The sequence below is a fragment of the Podarcis liolepis genome, assembly GCF_965112155.1.
Source record: "Podarcis liolepis genome assembly, chromosome: 2".
Lineage (NCBI taxonomy): Eukaryota > Metazoa > Chordata > Lepidosauria > Squamata > Lacertidae > Podarcis > Podarcis liolepis.
The window spans coordinates 90,514,475-90,528,018 of record NC_139555.1 but is presented as its reverse complement, the minus strand read 5'-3'; the positions used below and the strand labels follow the sequence as shown (position 1 = coordinate 90,528,018).

Genomic DNA, 13,544 nt, shown 5'->3' with positions numbered 1-13,544 from the left:
TGAGCTCCCGTTGCTTGGTCCCTGCTCCTGCCAACCTAGCAGTTCGAAAGCACGTCAAAGTGCAAGTAGATAAATAGGTACCACTCTGGCGGGAAGGTAAACGGCGCTTCCATGCGCTGCTCTGGTTCGCCAGATGTGGCTTAGTCGTGCTGGCCACATGACTGTACACTGGCTCCCTCGGCCAATAAAGCGAGATGAGCGCCACAACCCCAGAGTCGGCCACGACTGGACCTGATGGTCAGGGGTCCCTTTACCTTTACCTTTACCTTTACCTAAACAATAATAATAAGCATCCCAGGTGCTGGGACTAGTTGCCTTTTCTTGTAGGTTCTGGCAGTGGACACTGCCTTGGATGACTTTAATGAGAATTAGACAAAGGAATGGATGGATACCTGGTGGCATGGACCATGGCAGTTAAATGAAACTTGGTAAAATCCAGTGGATGGTTGAGGGGGGAGGGAAGAGCTGCTTCCTTCATGCTATGCCAGCTATCTTTCGTGCTTGCTCCATGCTTCTGGAAACAAGATGCAAGACTAGATGGGTTTGTAGTCTCATGCAGCACAGCCACTTTTATGGTCTACTCTGCTCTGATCCACTGCCTCACGTGCAATAGTCAACAGAACTCCAGGAGTGGGCTTCTACAGGTAGTGGGAGAGGTCAGATGAAGAGAATGCAGGCAGTGATCAGCGAGGTTGTTGGAGCCCAAGATCCTTTTCATATGTTGGCTGTTACTCCTCTGTGTGTCCACTCATGATGGGGTGGAGGCAGCAATATGGTAAGTAAGCACAGGGCCCTGTTCACTGAACATGTGGACAATTGGCACCATGTGCATTTAATCTGCTGATGGCCAACAGCCCTTGGCATGAAGTTGGCTATCATTCTATATTTCAAATCCATAGGAAAAAAGAGAAGTAAGGAGGATTGTGGCGTATCATTTCTTTCCAATTTCAGTGCTCAAGCAGGAGCCTTATTGCATATGTTGCAAACAAAATCGTAGCTGCAATATTCATTAGGAAGGAAAAGAACAAGCCAGCTCCTACAACAATTTTTATAGCCATTTAATGGCGGGATAATGATTTAATTTATCTTTTCTGGAGGCCAGGATTTTTCAATGTCTTTATTGCAGTGTTGACAATGTTGTGATAAATTTACCAGCCCTAGCTAAGCTATTTTGCTTCATCACCTAGTAACTGGTAAAATTTTGTTAACAGCCATAATGCAATGCAAGACAGAAAGGAGCTCATTTATCTGCTACGGTCTCATTGTCAACCAACGCTTATGTAGCATTTGAGAATATTCCTGCTGATATAGAACACTGGTGAGTTTGAACTTCAAGGGCAGGGCAATCCAAACTCTGAATCCATGGTGCTGGAAGGGTCTAAATGTGGCAAGGGTATCACTTCACCCAGCCTTGCCCCAGCTCTGGTGGCAGCAGTGAAGTCCTCCCAGTGATGAACACCTCAACACACGTACTCCAAATGTGGACAGAAGCTACCACTGGTGGTATCCCTATCATCAGTAGCCAGTAAAAAAAAACCTCCTAATTCAGAAACTACCCAGCAGCAGGGATCCAGGCCTCTTTGCTGCACTAACCTGTAAACCAGCCCAACAAAAGTGCATTTTCCTATGCCCCTCCCACCTCCCACCCTGGCTGGCATCAGCAGCAGGGCTTAGTGGGTGAAGCGCTGGTTGTGCTGCTCCATTAATCCCTGCTGCTTCCAGATCTGGACTGCCGCCTCAGAGTGATTCATGTGCTTATATATTTGCTTACATATTTGCTTCTAAAAATATGCCCACCTGATGTAAGATCTGCTCCCTTAATTGCAACGATAACAGACATTGGGTTTAAATAGATGTAACCTGGACACATCAACTATGTTTTTGTTGCAGAGGTAAGGTAATCAGGATGGAATGTGTGGCATTATTTCATCTGTTTGAAAGCTATGCTGTGTGATATAACACCATCCCTTTCCTGATACAGAAGGCTGCTTCAGTGACGTAGTCATACACATAGACTTATATGACTAATTGGAAGCTTGAAAAAAAATTAATGAGTTAATTAAAATATGCCAGAGTGAAATGGATGGCGAATGAACCATTTAATTTTGTAGCACCCCATTATGCTTGTTTTGGTTTGACCAAGGGCTGATGCAGATGACCTCTAGTTGTGTGGCAGTGTAACATGACATTGTTTCCTTCCCCAAATAAATTACCTAGTCCTCATAAAGAATTGGGCAATTTGATTCATGTAGCTATTTGGTTCATGACAGCAGGTGTGCTTGAAGTGCTCACAATGTAGGCTGCTTCATGATTGTCACTTCTGTGAGATGGTTCTGAAAGCAACCAGTAAATTAAATCCTGAGTTTTGTTTGTGGAAGTAGCAACATTATAGTCAAGTCTGCATGCAGTATTTCATGTTTCATGCACGCCCTCACCCTGGGTTCTGGAGGTTATATGTAGGTATAATGACTAATAGCCATCAATAGCCTTTTCCCCAATGGATTTGTCTAATACACTTGTACAGTTGTTCAGTTTACCGTCTGTCTGAGGAGTCCTATTTTTGGTGACATGATTTCCAAGAACGGGCTCCGTTGCCCATATGCAGTCGGAAGGTCTCAAAAGAGAATGACTCTGCACTGATTTGAGGCAGAGTGATAACTGATGGGCTAGCTTTATTTGTATACCAATATGCTGGGCTGTTTTGTTAATAGAGCATGGAAAATACTTTAAGCTTCTTTGGGGAGGTATGCTCATTAAATTTATCTGTGAGAGTGCTAGCACAGATGTCCCATGGCTAGTTAAAAAAAAGGGGGGAGATGGTTCTGAAATAAGAAACCTGTTTTGGTCGGAGAATTTGTTTAAATAAGCTAGTGTCTACCATCCTTTACAATCACAATTCCTTTTCCCTGCTCACTTCAGTTGTGGCCTTCCTGCTGCCTCTGCACTGTCATTATGCTTCCAGTTAGGTTTGCAGATTCCACGATTATTCGACAGTCCTCACTGCTCAGGCATTGAGAGAGTTAACAGTTGTCTTATAGATGCTCTAGAGAGACAGTAATGGAACAGAGCTTGGGTATCCACACAGCTTAAACTAAATGAGGTCTTATTTTATCACACAGATGTTATAAAAATAAAGCTTATATCAATCATATAAGACTGGTGCATAGATTCTCCACTTGTACATTGGATCAGGCAGATTTCAATCTGATTGGCTTGGAGGTTCCAGTCAGTTGGACAGTCACTTCATTCTCAGCCTTGGCCTAAAAGGGTTTCCAGTTCAAGCCCCATACAGTGGTACCTCGGGTTACATACGCTTCAGGTTACATACGCTTCAGGTTACAGACTCCGCTAACCCAGAAATAGTGCTTCAGGTTAAGAACTTTGTTTCAGGATGAGAACAGAAATCATGCTCTGGTGCCGCAGCGGCAGCAGGAGGCCCCATTTGCTAAAGTGATGCTTCAGGTTAAGAACAGTTTCAGGTTAAGTACGGACCTCCGGAACGAATTAAGTATTTAACCCGAGGTTCAACTGTATTCTGGTAGGCTTCAGAGATGTAACAGTTTGTGTAAATTCAACTTCAGTTCAGCTTGGGAGTTGGTGTGGTACAAAATAAACCAATATAAGTGTGGTGCAGTGGTTAAGAGTGGTAGACTCGTAATCTGGTGAACCGGGTTCGCTTCCCCGCTCCTCCACATGCAGCTGCTGGGTGACCTTGGGCTAGTCACACTTCTCTGAAGTCTCTCAGCCTCACTCACCTCACAGAGTGTTTGTTGTGGGGGAGGAAGGGAAAGGAGATTGTGAGCCGCTTTGAGACTTCTTAGGGTAGTGATAAAGTGGGATATCAAATCCAAACTTCTCCTCCTCCTCCTCCTCCTCCTCCTCCTCCTCCTCCTTCTAAAGCTATACTAATACTGATTAAACTTTGCATAAGCTTGTTTTTAGAGTACTGCAAACTGGATCTATGTAGAACTGAATCTAAACTTCCATAGGTAAAACTGAAAGAGAGCACTTCCTTTGAAATCAACAATGCCACACCCTAGTATAGAAACTGGGTCAGAAAGAAAAGAACCAGACTCTTAATAACATGCTGGGTGGAGTTTTTCATTTATTCTTTTTTGACAAAGCATTCTGCATATTAAAGTTAATACAATTTTCAAATGCCTATTTGCATATCACCTTCTACACTCAGGAAAAGTGAAGAATGATTCATGATCAGCTGCTACCTGATATCTCACTCTCCCTTTGAAACAACTTGGATATTTTTAAGGTTGCTTGGGAAACAGTGTGACAGACTCGATTTGGGGGGAAATTGTCTTGCCTTTCTCTGAGAAGTGATTCACATGGATGCTTTTCATGGGCTCGCATGGCTGCTTCAAAGAACATGGACGGACCTTGCCACACTGTTCTTTTATTTCTGTTTTACCAGCTCTTTGACCATATAATAAATGTTGACTCATTGAATTATTAGTTGGGCTTCATCAAGACATTTGAAGCACTTTAGAGGTGCAGTTCTTATCATTGGCCATGATGATGGGAGCTATGTCCAACACCATCTGGGACCCCACATATTTCTCATTACCGCTTTATATGCCAAGACCAAACTCCTTTCTCTGAATCCCCATTCTTACGTATCTAAAGCCCTGCAAATTGTGGCCAGAAATGAATTCAGAGCCAGGGCAATTCATACATCTGGTCCCATTTAGCAATGTGCCCAGAAGTATTTCTAATATCTCTTCTAAGGTGAGATGCTAGAGACTGAACACTGAGTCTTCTTCTGCAAAGCATAAGTTCTACCACCTTCTGTTTGGTATGCCAATCTGTTCCTGCTTCAGTGCTTTCCAAATAAAACAAAAAAAAAAGTCACTGCAGAATCAAAGCCAACCAGAGGACCCATAGTGAATGCAGTGATATCATGGTATTATGTTGGGGTTGCTAACGTGGTGCCTTCCATATGTTTTGGACTACAGCTTTCATAATTCCTGACCATTGCTCATTGTCCACAACATCAGGAGGACATCAGGTTGGCTATCCCAGAGATAAGTAAATGTAGCAATATTGTGGTGCTCTGTAGCCAATTCACACATGAGGATGTCACTAATGGCAAACATGTCCTTTATTTTTTCCCTTTGAATGGGGAAGGCAGAAGCATATCCTTGATTGCCTAGACAACCAGGCAGGTCTTTCCTGTCTTCATATGCTGCACTGGAGGTTCTACTGCCTGCCAACTGTGCAAAACAAGACTGTTCGTTGCCTTGATCCAGCTTTAACTGCATGGCATGACTAGTTCAGGCAGAATGTGGATTAGGATGCACACTCAAATTCACTACCACAACTTGTCAGTTATGTGTGACTCCCTATGAGGGAGTGTTAGACCCTCCCTTAAAAAAAATAATGGGGGAGACATTTTTAATGGGTTCCAAACTGTTTATGAAAAGTGGCCCCCCAGTACAAATTCAAAGAGCCTTTTTCTATATTTTCTTGAGCTGTTTGAGATTCACGGAAGGACTGTCAGAGGGCACCTCTCTTAGTCATCGGTTTCCATTTGGTTTCAAATCAGACACAGACAATCCAGACAACAATAGATCTTACTTTCATCTGCCTTTCAGCTCCAATGGTTATCTAAAGATGATGACAAGAGATTCTGAATTAGGGATTTCAGGTAATTTTCTGGTTCAACATTGAAAGCACCATAGCCCCAAAAGAGGGGAAGAACAGTATTTCACCAAAGGAAATGTGGCAGAAATCGAAGAGTGAAGATGAGCCTGAAATACCATAATTAACCACTGGCCAAGTAGGAAGAGCAACCGAGGAGGAGCATGCAAGAACACAACATTATTTCAGCCAATAGTGCCAAATACCATATGGCAACTTTCAAAATCCATAATATGCTATCAGTCCTCCTATACCTGCTGCTTTGTACATTCAAATCTATGCTGTGCTCTGCAGTCACTAATCTATTGAAATTTAGAGAACATTCAAGCTGGCTTCCTATAGAATGTACAAATGCTACCTACCGCTTAGTCATTATGCCTTTCTTGCTCGTTGAATTTTTTTTCCTTCTTAGTTGACAATGACTGCTTGCCTTGAAGGCTGCACAGTCATCTGAAATAGGCTGGAACACTATGCATCTGTCCAAGAAAATAAATAAATCAGAAAAGCTTTATTTGTATTTTTTTTAAAGGCTTTGTGCTTGCAACTTGTAAAATGCTTCACTATCTAGAGGCGGTCACATTAATACAGAGGCTGGAGAGAAATCCTTGTAAGAATGGCACAGCACTGAACAATCTCTTAAATTACAGTGTGGTGTTCCAAGAGGCAGTTCAGAAAAATAAAACAATGTCACAGAGCATAACATTCTCCTGGGCATGCGGAGGTTGCAGGAAATTGCTTTGGGCAATGGAGCCAAATCAGTGTTGGAAGGTATTGTTTGTGAGCAGTGTTGCAACCAGTAATTCTAGGTAGCAGACAAATGACTGCAAATCAGAAATGGGCAAGCATCGATGCCCACTGCCTACAATGAAATTGCACTCAAAGACAACAGGCAAACAAACAAGTTTTCTCTCCCTCTCTCCCTCTCTCCCTCTCTCCCTCTCTCCCTCTCTCCCTCTCTCTCTGTCCAGATAAAGGACATATCACAAGTATTCTTTTGCTTCTATTTTGCTTATCATTTTATGGTCCCACACTATACCAAACATCACTTTGGCAACCCTCTTTTGCAGCTCTGTGTTTTGCTACTGTAAGGAAGCAAGGCAATGTACCACCAGAGCAGTCTTTCTGTCAGTGCAAGCTTTTCAGCTTTCAAGATGGAAGGACCCTCTCCTGCTTTCCCTCTGGGCTGTTCTGTGGGTTCTTCTGCCCCCCACAAGCCAAATTTGGAGGGTGCATGGGGAAGGAGAGGGGAGAAAGCCCCACTGCAGTAGCAGAATTTTTTTGCACTGGCTTCTTCTAGGAGGGCTAATTAGTTGAATCTCACCCTATGCCTTTATTTAGGAACAATGTGTGCCACTGTCTGTCTAGTATCTGTGGAATGGGAGCCTAATAACAGTTCATTTGTCGCCTTGCAGAAACCATAACTAAAAGTCTGAGGTGTGCAATGACCTAAGCTAAAAGGATAAGGTTAAGAAGATGTAAAGAATGGGAGATTCTCCTAGGCGATAGCACTTCACAAATAACCTCGCAAGATGGTAAACTGGGGAATCAGATAAACTGCTCAGTTTTGTACAAGCCCATGATTTTTATCATTTCAGGGTCTTCCTCAAAATAATTAGCAGGAGGCACAGTTATCCTAAGCAGATAATTTGTCGTGCATATTCTCTGACCCCAATCCGAGCCTGCCAGCCGTCCTATTTTGGCCTCTTGGGGGGGCACACAGGGCAAGGTGAGGTTTCTGTGGGAGCATCCCTGTTATCTGGTCAGCTAGAGGTGCAGGAAACTCATAGCAAACAAGAAAGCAACTGGAATTGAGGAACAGAAAGTCAGAAGCAATTTCACCTGGACAGAAGTTGCCAGAAGTCTGACAGTGCTGACATTGATCCAGCATTTGTAGGGAACAGGCCATAGGGGAGCTGGGACACATGTTTAGGGGCACACAGGTGGTTGAGTTTCATGTCTGCAAGTAGTTTTTCTCATTGGACTGGGTTTCTGGTTCATCCTCATTAGGATCAGAACCATGGTTCACATCTAGTATCTCCTCCCCTTTAGGATCTATGACCAATTCACTTGTGAGACCATGACCAATCTTAGTACCCCCCAAAAAATTATCTGGAAGTTTATATTTGATGGGTAGTGATTATGAGGTAATGCCCAGGTTTGATTTCTTAACATAGCCATTTTAGTTTTAGGGGTTAAAACAAATACCTGGGACCCTTCATGTATCTATTTACTTATTTTCTAATATGACAAAAAAGGTGTAATGGTTGATGCACAGATTCTTGTGAATGCTAACCAGAGAAAAGATGTGATGTGGTTGGTTATGTGTCATTTATGCATACACAAATAATTTTGCTCCTCTGCAGGACAATTCTTGCAAAATTAACAATTGAGAATTCATTACATTGGACATTGTGGAGTTAACAAGTTATGAGGCGCTGTAATTACCTATTTTTAGATAAGAATAAATCCATCAAGAAAAACTATTCTATCTTTTCCATCTCTTCCATAATTATCATTTACACCATTCTTAGCATTCAATTTAGTCTTCCAGCGACTGCCTTGATTTTGGTAGATTAAAGAAGCTTGATTTAACTGTCATAATAAAAGTGAGTCTTTGAGGTGATAAAATGCACCAGGGAACTGCATTAAAAATGCACCAAAAATTACAGTGACAACTTTAATAGAATAAAGTTCTTAATTAACTCATCTGTGCTAGACATTTTTCGTTTCTCTGCCAATTTACACACTATGGCTTCTGTTTAATTTTGCTTTAGATTAGGTTTGCTGTGGGGAAAATATATAAAACCAACCAATAAACAGAGAAACATTTAAAATTATTCAGTAAAAAAATTCCATATGGACAAGTTCCAAAGGAATCTTAATTCTCATTCCACACAGAAATTCTCTGCAAAAAAAAACCACAACAAATTATGCTTCAAGTGCATATTGCATCCATATTTATTAGGAAACAGTCATATAAACCCACACTTTATATGTTTATTACAGCATGATTCTTAACTAATTCATCTTCATAACCCCAAGGAATGCCACTGTTGTATTAGGCTTTATGTAGCCAAAATGGCATCATCCATGCACATGAGGGAGGTATCAGCAGACTTGGAAGAATACTGACTGATTTCTGTGACTGGTAATCAAAATCCATGGGAGTATACTGGGAATATCTTGGAAAAGGTTTTGGTTTGCTGACTGGAAGCCTGAACAGGAGCACTGCACTGCAACACATTATTCAGACCCCACTTGTGAATATGACCACATTTGCCATTCTTATCTCTTACAATTTGATGATAGCTAGGAACCAAATAATTGCTATGCTAGTCCTGTGAGCCAAAGTATATGTATAAGAGGGAAGGACCCTGTCTCCCCCATGCAAAATGGCAATTGGCTTTTGACATAAAGAAGAGATTAAATGGGAGTTTATGATATGGCACAGTGTAAAGAAGATCAACTTCTTTTTAAAAGTAAGCTAGAACTTTATATGCTGGCTATCCTTTACTCATTTCTTGCTCTACATATTGGAGCAGCCATCTTGAAACAACTTGCTGTAGGGAGTAACTGACAGCTGTTAAGCTAACATGGCCTAAACCCACGCAGCCTTGGATTTTGACCTTGTCAGATTTCATAAAGTATTCATTGTAGGGCCTGAACAGCCTATAGACATGAGCCCTTTAAGAGATGCTGATTTGGGTTTCATGAGAATATCTAGAGGGCATCTCTTATTTTAGATGCAAGGTATATCGGTCTCTTAGAAACCTGTATGACATAAAGGTGAGATATTGAGTATGGAGAGGTGAATGCACAGGCGTTCGTTATACATAAGGCATTATTTATCAAAGCAAATATTTTAAAGGAGTTATTCAATATGTTTCCTCTGCAGACTGGCAACGTACTGGATTTTCTGAGAACAAATTCTGTTTCTGGGTGGATAAACTGCTACTTGATTGACAGCCAAGTGCCTTTGCTCCCTGAATCCGTGATTAATAGTTCAAGACACTTGATTGCATATACATTTGTGTGTGTGCATGCACAAATGTAATTTGGTGAGCTAGGCATATTTCTACCCCATTTTAATTTGATCCACATAGGCAAGAACATATCCATCACAACCTAAACATATCCATCACAACCTAAACTCTTCTGTTAGATGACAGTTTCAGTTGGGGATACATTTACAAATCACATGAGTTCATTTTGATTATGTTACATAGCCATTCTAAGGTCTGTTGAGCCTTCTCAGGAGAAAAAACACACACCTCCTATATGTTACACACTAGTGTGCTTCAGATGGCATTTTTTTCATAATCTAGATTTTCCTTTTTTTAAGTAGAATTTCATCTGACTTTTTTGCTAGGGTTGGTCTAGGATCTTTAGCCAGGTGCACAGGGGCCAAGGGTATATCTTCCTGCCTCCTTCTTCTTCCCAAACACTGGGCAGGTGGGCTCTAGGACACTGCCAGAGCCTCACACCTCCTTCCCAAAGCCTAGTTCCTCATTTACCTGGCTGAGAAGTACATCCTACTGAATTCAGTAGGGCTAGGAAAGCAGCTCAAAAATAAGAGAGCAATCCTAAATATGGGAATCCAGTGTAATTTATTTTATTAAATTTATATACTGCTTTTCATCCGAAAATCACAGTGAGGTTTATGGTCTAAAAGCACAAAATACATAAGAGAATAACAACCAAAATACAAACAAACAATAACACACACACACAAACACTGGCATAAAGTATGCCAGACCCAGACTTTGTTCAGGAGCGATGCTACTGCCGATTGAGCTAACCTCAGCCTGGCAGAGGGGAAAGAAGCCTTTAAAATAGTTTAACTTACACCACTCTTTTACTGGTGTAAGTTCTACCAGGTAACCAGGTCACGTGACAGAACTGAATGGAGTTTGGACCCAACACAGGTCTGTCTCCCTTGCCTGGTCCTTCCCTAGCCACTTCCACAGAATACCCATTTTTCAAGGACTTGACTTGCTTGACCCAGCTGGCTGAGCTGGGATGGGGAAGTTATGCTAGTGTATCTTGGGCTGAGCTGGGGTTGGGTACTTAAGTCAACGTAGCCCAACTCTCTCCCTCTCATTCTTTCTCTGCAAGTTGGCTCTCAGTCCAGCTCAGTCCATTCATCCATGGCAAAGTCCTGTTCCCAAGGCCCAGTGAGCAAAAGCGGTTGCTGGCTCCAAAGAGAAACAAACTTTATCTCTCCCACTTCTTTATCAGTTGACTGCAACAGTAGTCTTTTGTTGTTGCTTGCTTGCTTGCTTTTGGACAGATGATCCCAGGGAGTAGGCTCCAGTCATTTATTTCATCTTCTCAGTCAAAGTCAAACAAACAAACCAACAAATATATACATGACATTCGAAAACCTATCATATTTGGATCCAGGGCAGCATCCATCCAGATCCAGCCTGTCTCTTAGCGCAGACCCAGGTCATCGAGCCTGAGCTTCCACCAGCCATCATATTGGCAGGGTTGGCAGCAAACCTGATGGAGGATATTATTATTATTATTATTATTATTATTATTATTATTATACATTTCTCTTTAAGAAGCAATATCATAAATGATCAGATGCATATATCTTAGCCTTATAATAATGACAAACTGTGCCATAGTGACATCTGCTGGAGGACACTACAGCTGTTATGAGATGTGACAGGATAGATTGGTTTCCTCTGATGAAACTGCAAAGTTCTGGAAACGATAGAGAGGGAACCAATTGTGAAGCTGGAAATTAGACCTTTGGAAATGTGATTCCTTTGTGTCGTGATTCTTTTCTCTGCAGTGCCTAAGGCAGAATCGTGAATATCAGTAGCCTAGCATTTAAAATGTCATATAACTTAATACCCTTAGTAGTAAATATCTGTTGCACGTTAAAGCCCAAAGCCCGTTAAGCAACCATGAGAATGAGAGCCACGAGAATATCTTTATTAGAATTTGAAATGGTTTACTGTACCTACACGGTAAGTAATATGATCATTTGCATACAAGTTGTGTGACATTTATTTATTCATACAATTTATACACTGCTTATATTTAAACAAAAAACGGCTTACCACAGGTTTATATTTAAGTTTACATTTTATGTATAGTGGATGTGTTTGCACAGCAATTAGAAAACATTTTTAAAAATAAGATGGCAAGTTGGCCTTTTGTACTCTGTGCTGAATTGGCTGCCCTGAATTATGGTAGCTGTCCCGAATTGCACTCAGCAATAGAACCTTCTTCTTCTCCTGAAAGATTGTGTGAGGAAAGTCTCACTTTGGTTTTATGTTTTGTCTAGCAGGCTGTTCTTTGGGGATGTTTCAGGCTAAATGTTTTAGTGTCTCTGTGCTACCTGTGAGTACAGCCAGGGACAGATAGTGCTGGGAATTTAAATGACTTGGACAATTCAGAAGCAATTGGGTCTGTCTGCCAAAGAGACTCGAGCCGCAGGGGAAAGTAGTAACTATAAAGTCAGGCAATTTTCACAATATTGTTTGGGGAAATGGATTTTCACTCCCCACCCTTCCCTTCATGTATCACTCCAACGCTTTAACACCATCCCCGTTGAGCAGAGGCTCCACATGGCCATACCTCGTACGTTTGCTGTGCTATTAATAAGCTTAAGGTTAATGTCCAAATGTGTGCCCGTTGCAGTGGACAGGCCATTAGAGCAGGTCTGACCTAGTGTTGGAAAGAAACAGGGGAGGGAGAATAGTAGGAAAGTTTATCAGTTGCCATCTTCTATCAAAATAAAGAACAGGTTTTCTGGAGGAGGAATGCATAATTTGTGCACAGTGCTCATGTCTGTGCAATTCTGACACACACACCCTGAAAACATAAAGCATATATTAGATTTTAAATTAGTTAGTTGATGTTCATGAGACAAAATTTGTTTTGTAACAGTTAAGACAAAAGGCATCTCTGATTGATTGATTGATTGATTGATTGATTGATTGAGTTTTGCATCTCAGTTTTTCTTCAAGGTCAGGCCAACATACATGATTCACTACCCTCTCACTTCAGCCTCAAGACCATCCTGTGAGGCAGTGGCTACCCCAACATCACTTGGGGAGTTTCACATTTCGTGGAGATTTGAACTTGCCTGTCCTTTGTTTTAGTTAGACAATCTGTGGCTACACTGAATATTTAAGAATTCAGAACAATCTGTTGTTGATCAGAGTGAGCCTGAGGGCACATACGCATGAACCTCTTACCCCCACCATTCCCACAGAACCCTAAAACTAGGTATTAACATTATCAGAGTTTACAAATCAGTATGAAGGATGGGCATCAGTTCTTATTACCTACCACCACCAGTGCTCATGTACTTTTTTTCCCCTGGCATCCCCTTAAATAAAAGGTTTGCAGTAGCAGAAAGTAAGTATACCACTCCAAAGTTCAATAGTGATCACAATGCAGAATTGAAAGTAAACTCCATGCATGAGGTTTTTTTCTTTTGAATCATCTTTAACTTTACCTTTCTTTACAGCATCATGCCACCTCTCTCTCTCTCTCTCTCTCTCTCTCTCTCTCTCTCTCCTTCTCCCTCTCCCTCGTCTGTTGACAAGCACATTCCTTCTCATGTTGTTATCACCTCTCAGGAAACCTTTCTTAAGATATAGTGAAATCCAGCCAAAGGTGAAATTGTGGTTAGAGTTCCATCTGCGTACAACTTGCCAAAGCCTTATGTGGGATGGCCACACCCCAGAACCTGCTATGTCTTTTGCTATGTTTTGCTGAATCTTCTCCAAATGCAGCTTGCCTGCCGTGCACAGATCCATCTCTCTTTACAGGCCTTGGATTCACACCCCTCTCAATTATTATGTGAAGGTAACAGGGATGGACTCATTCCACGCCATGAAGTATTTCAGGTGAAAAACCAAAGTCCA

General features: G+C 41.6%; 1 protein-coding gene across 3 annotated transcripts in view; it reads left to right on the top strand.

The window, feature by feature from the left end:
- The window catches only part of GRM7 (glutamate metabotropic receptor 7), a 392,717-nt gene that overhangs the window by 187,008 nt on the left and 192,165 nt on the right, over nt 1–13,544 (top strand). The gene's annotated exons all lie outside the window — the stretch shown is intronic.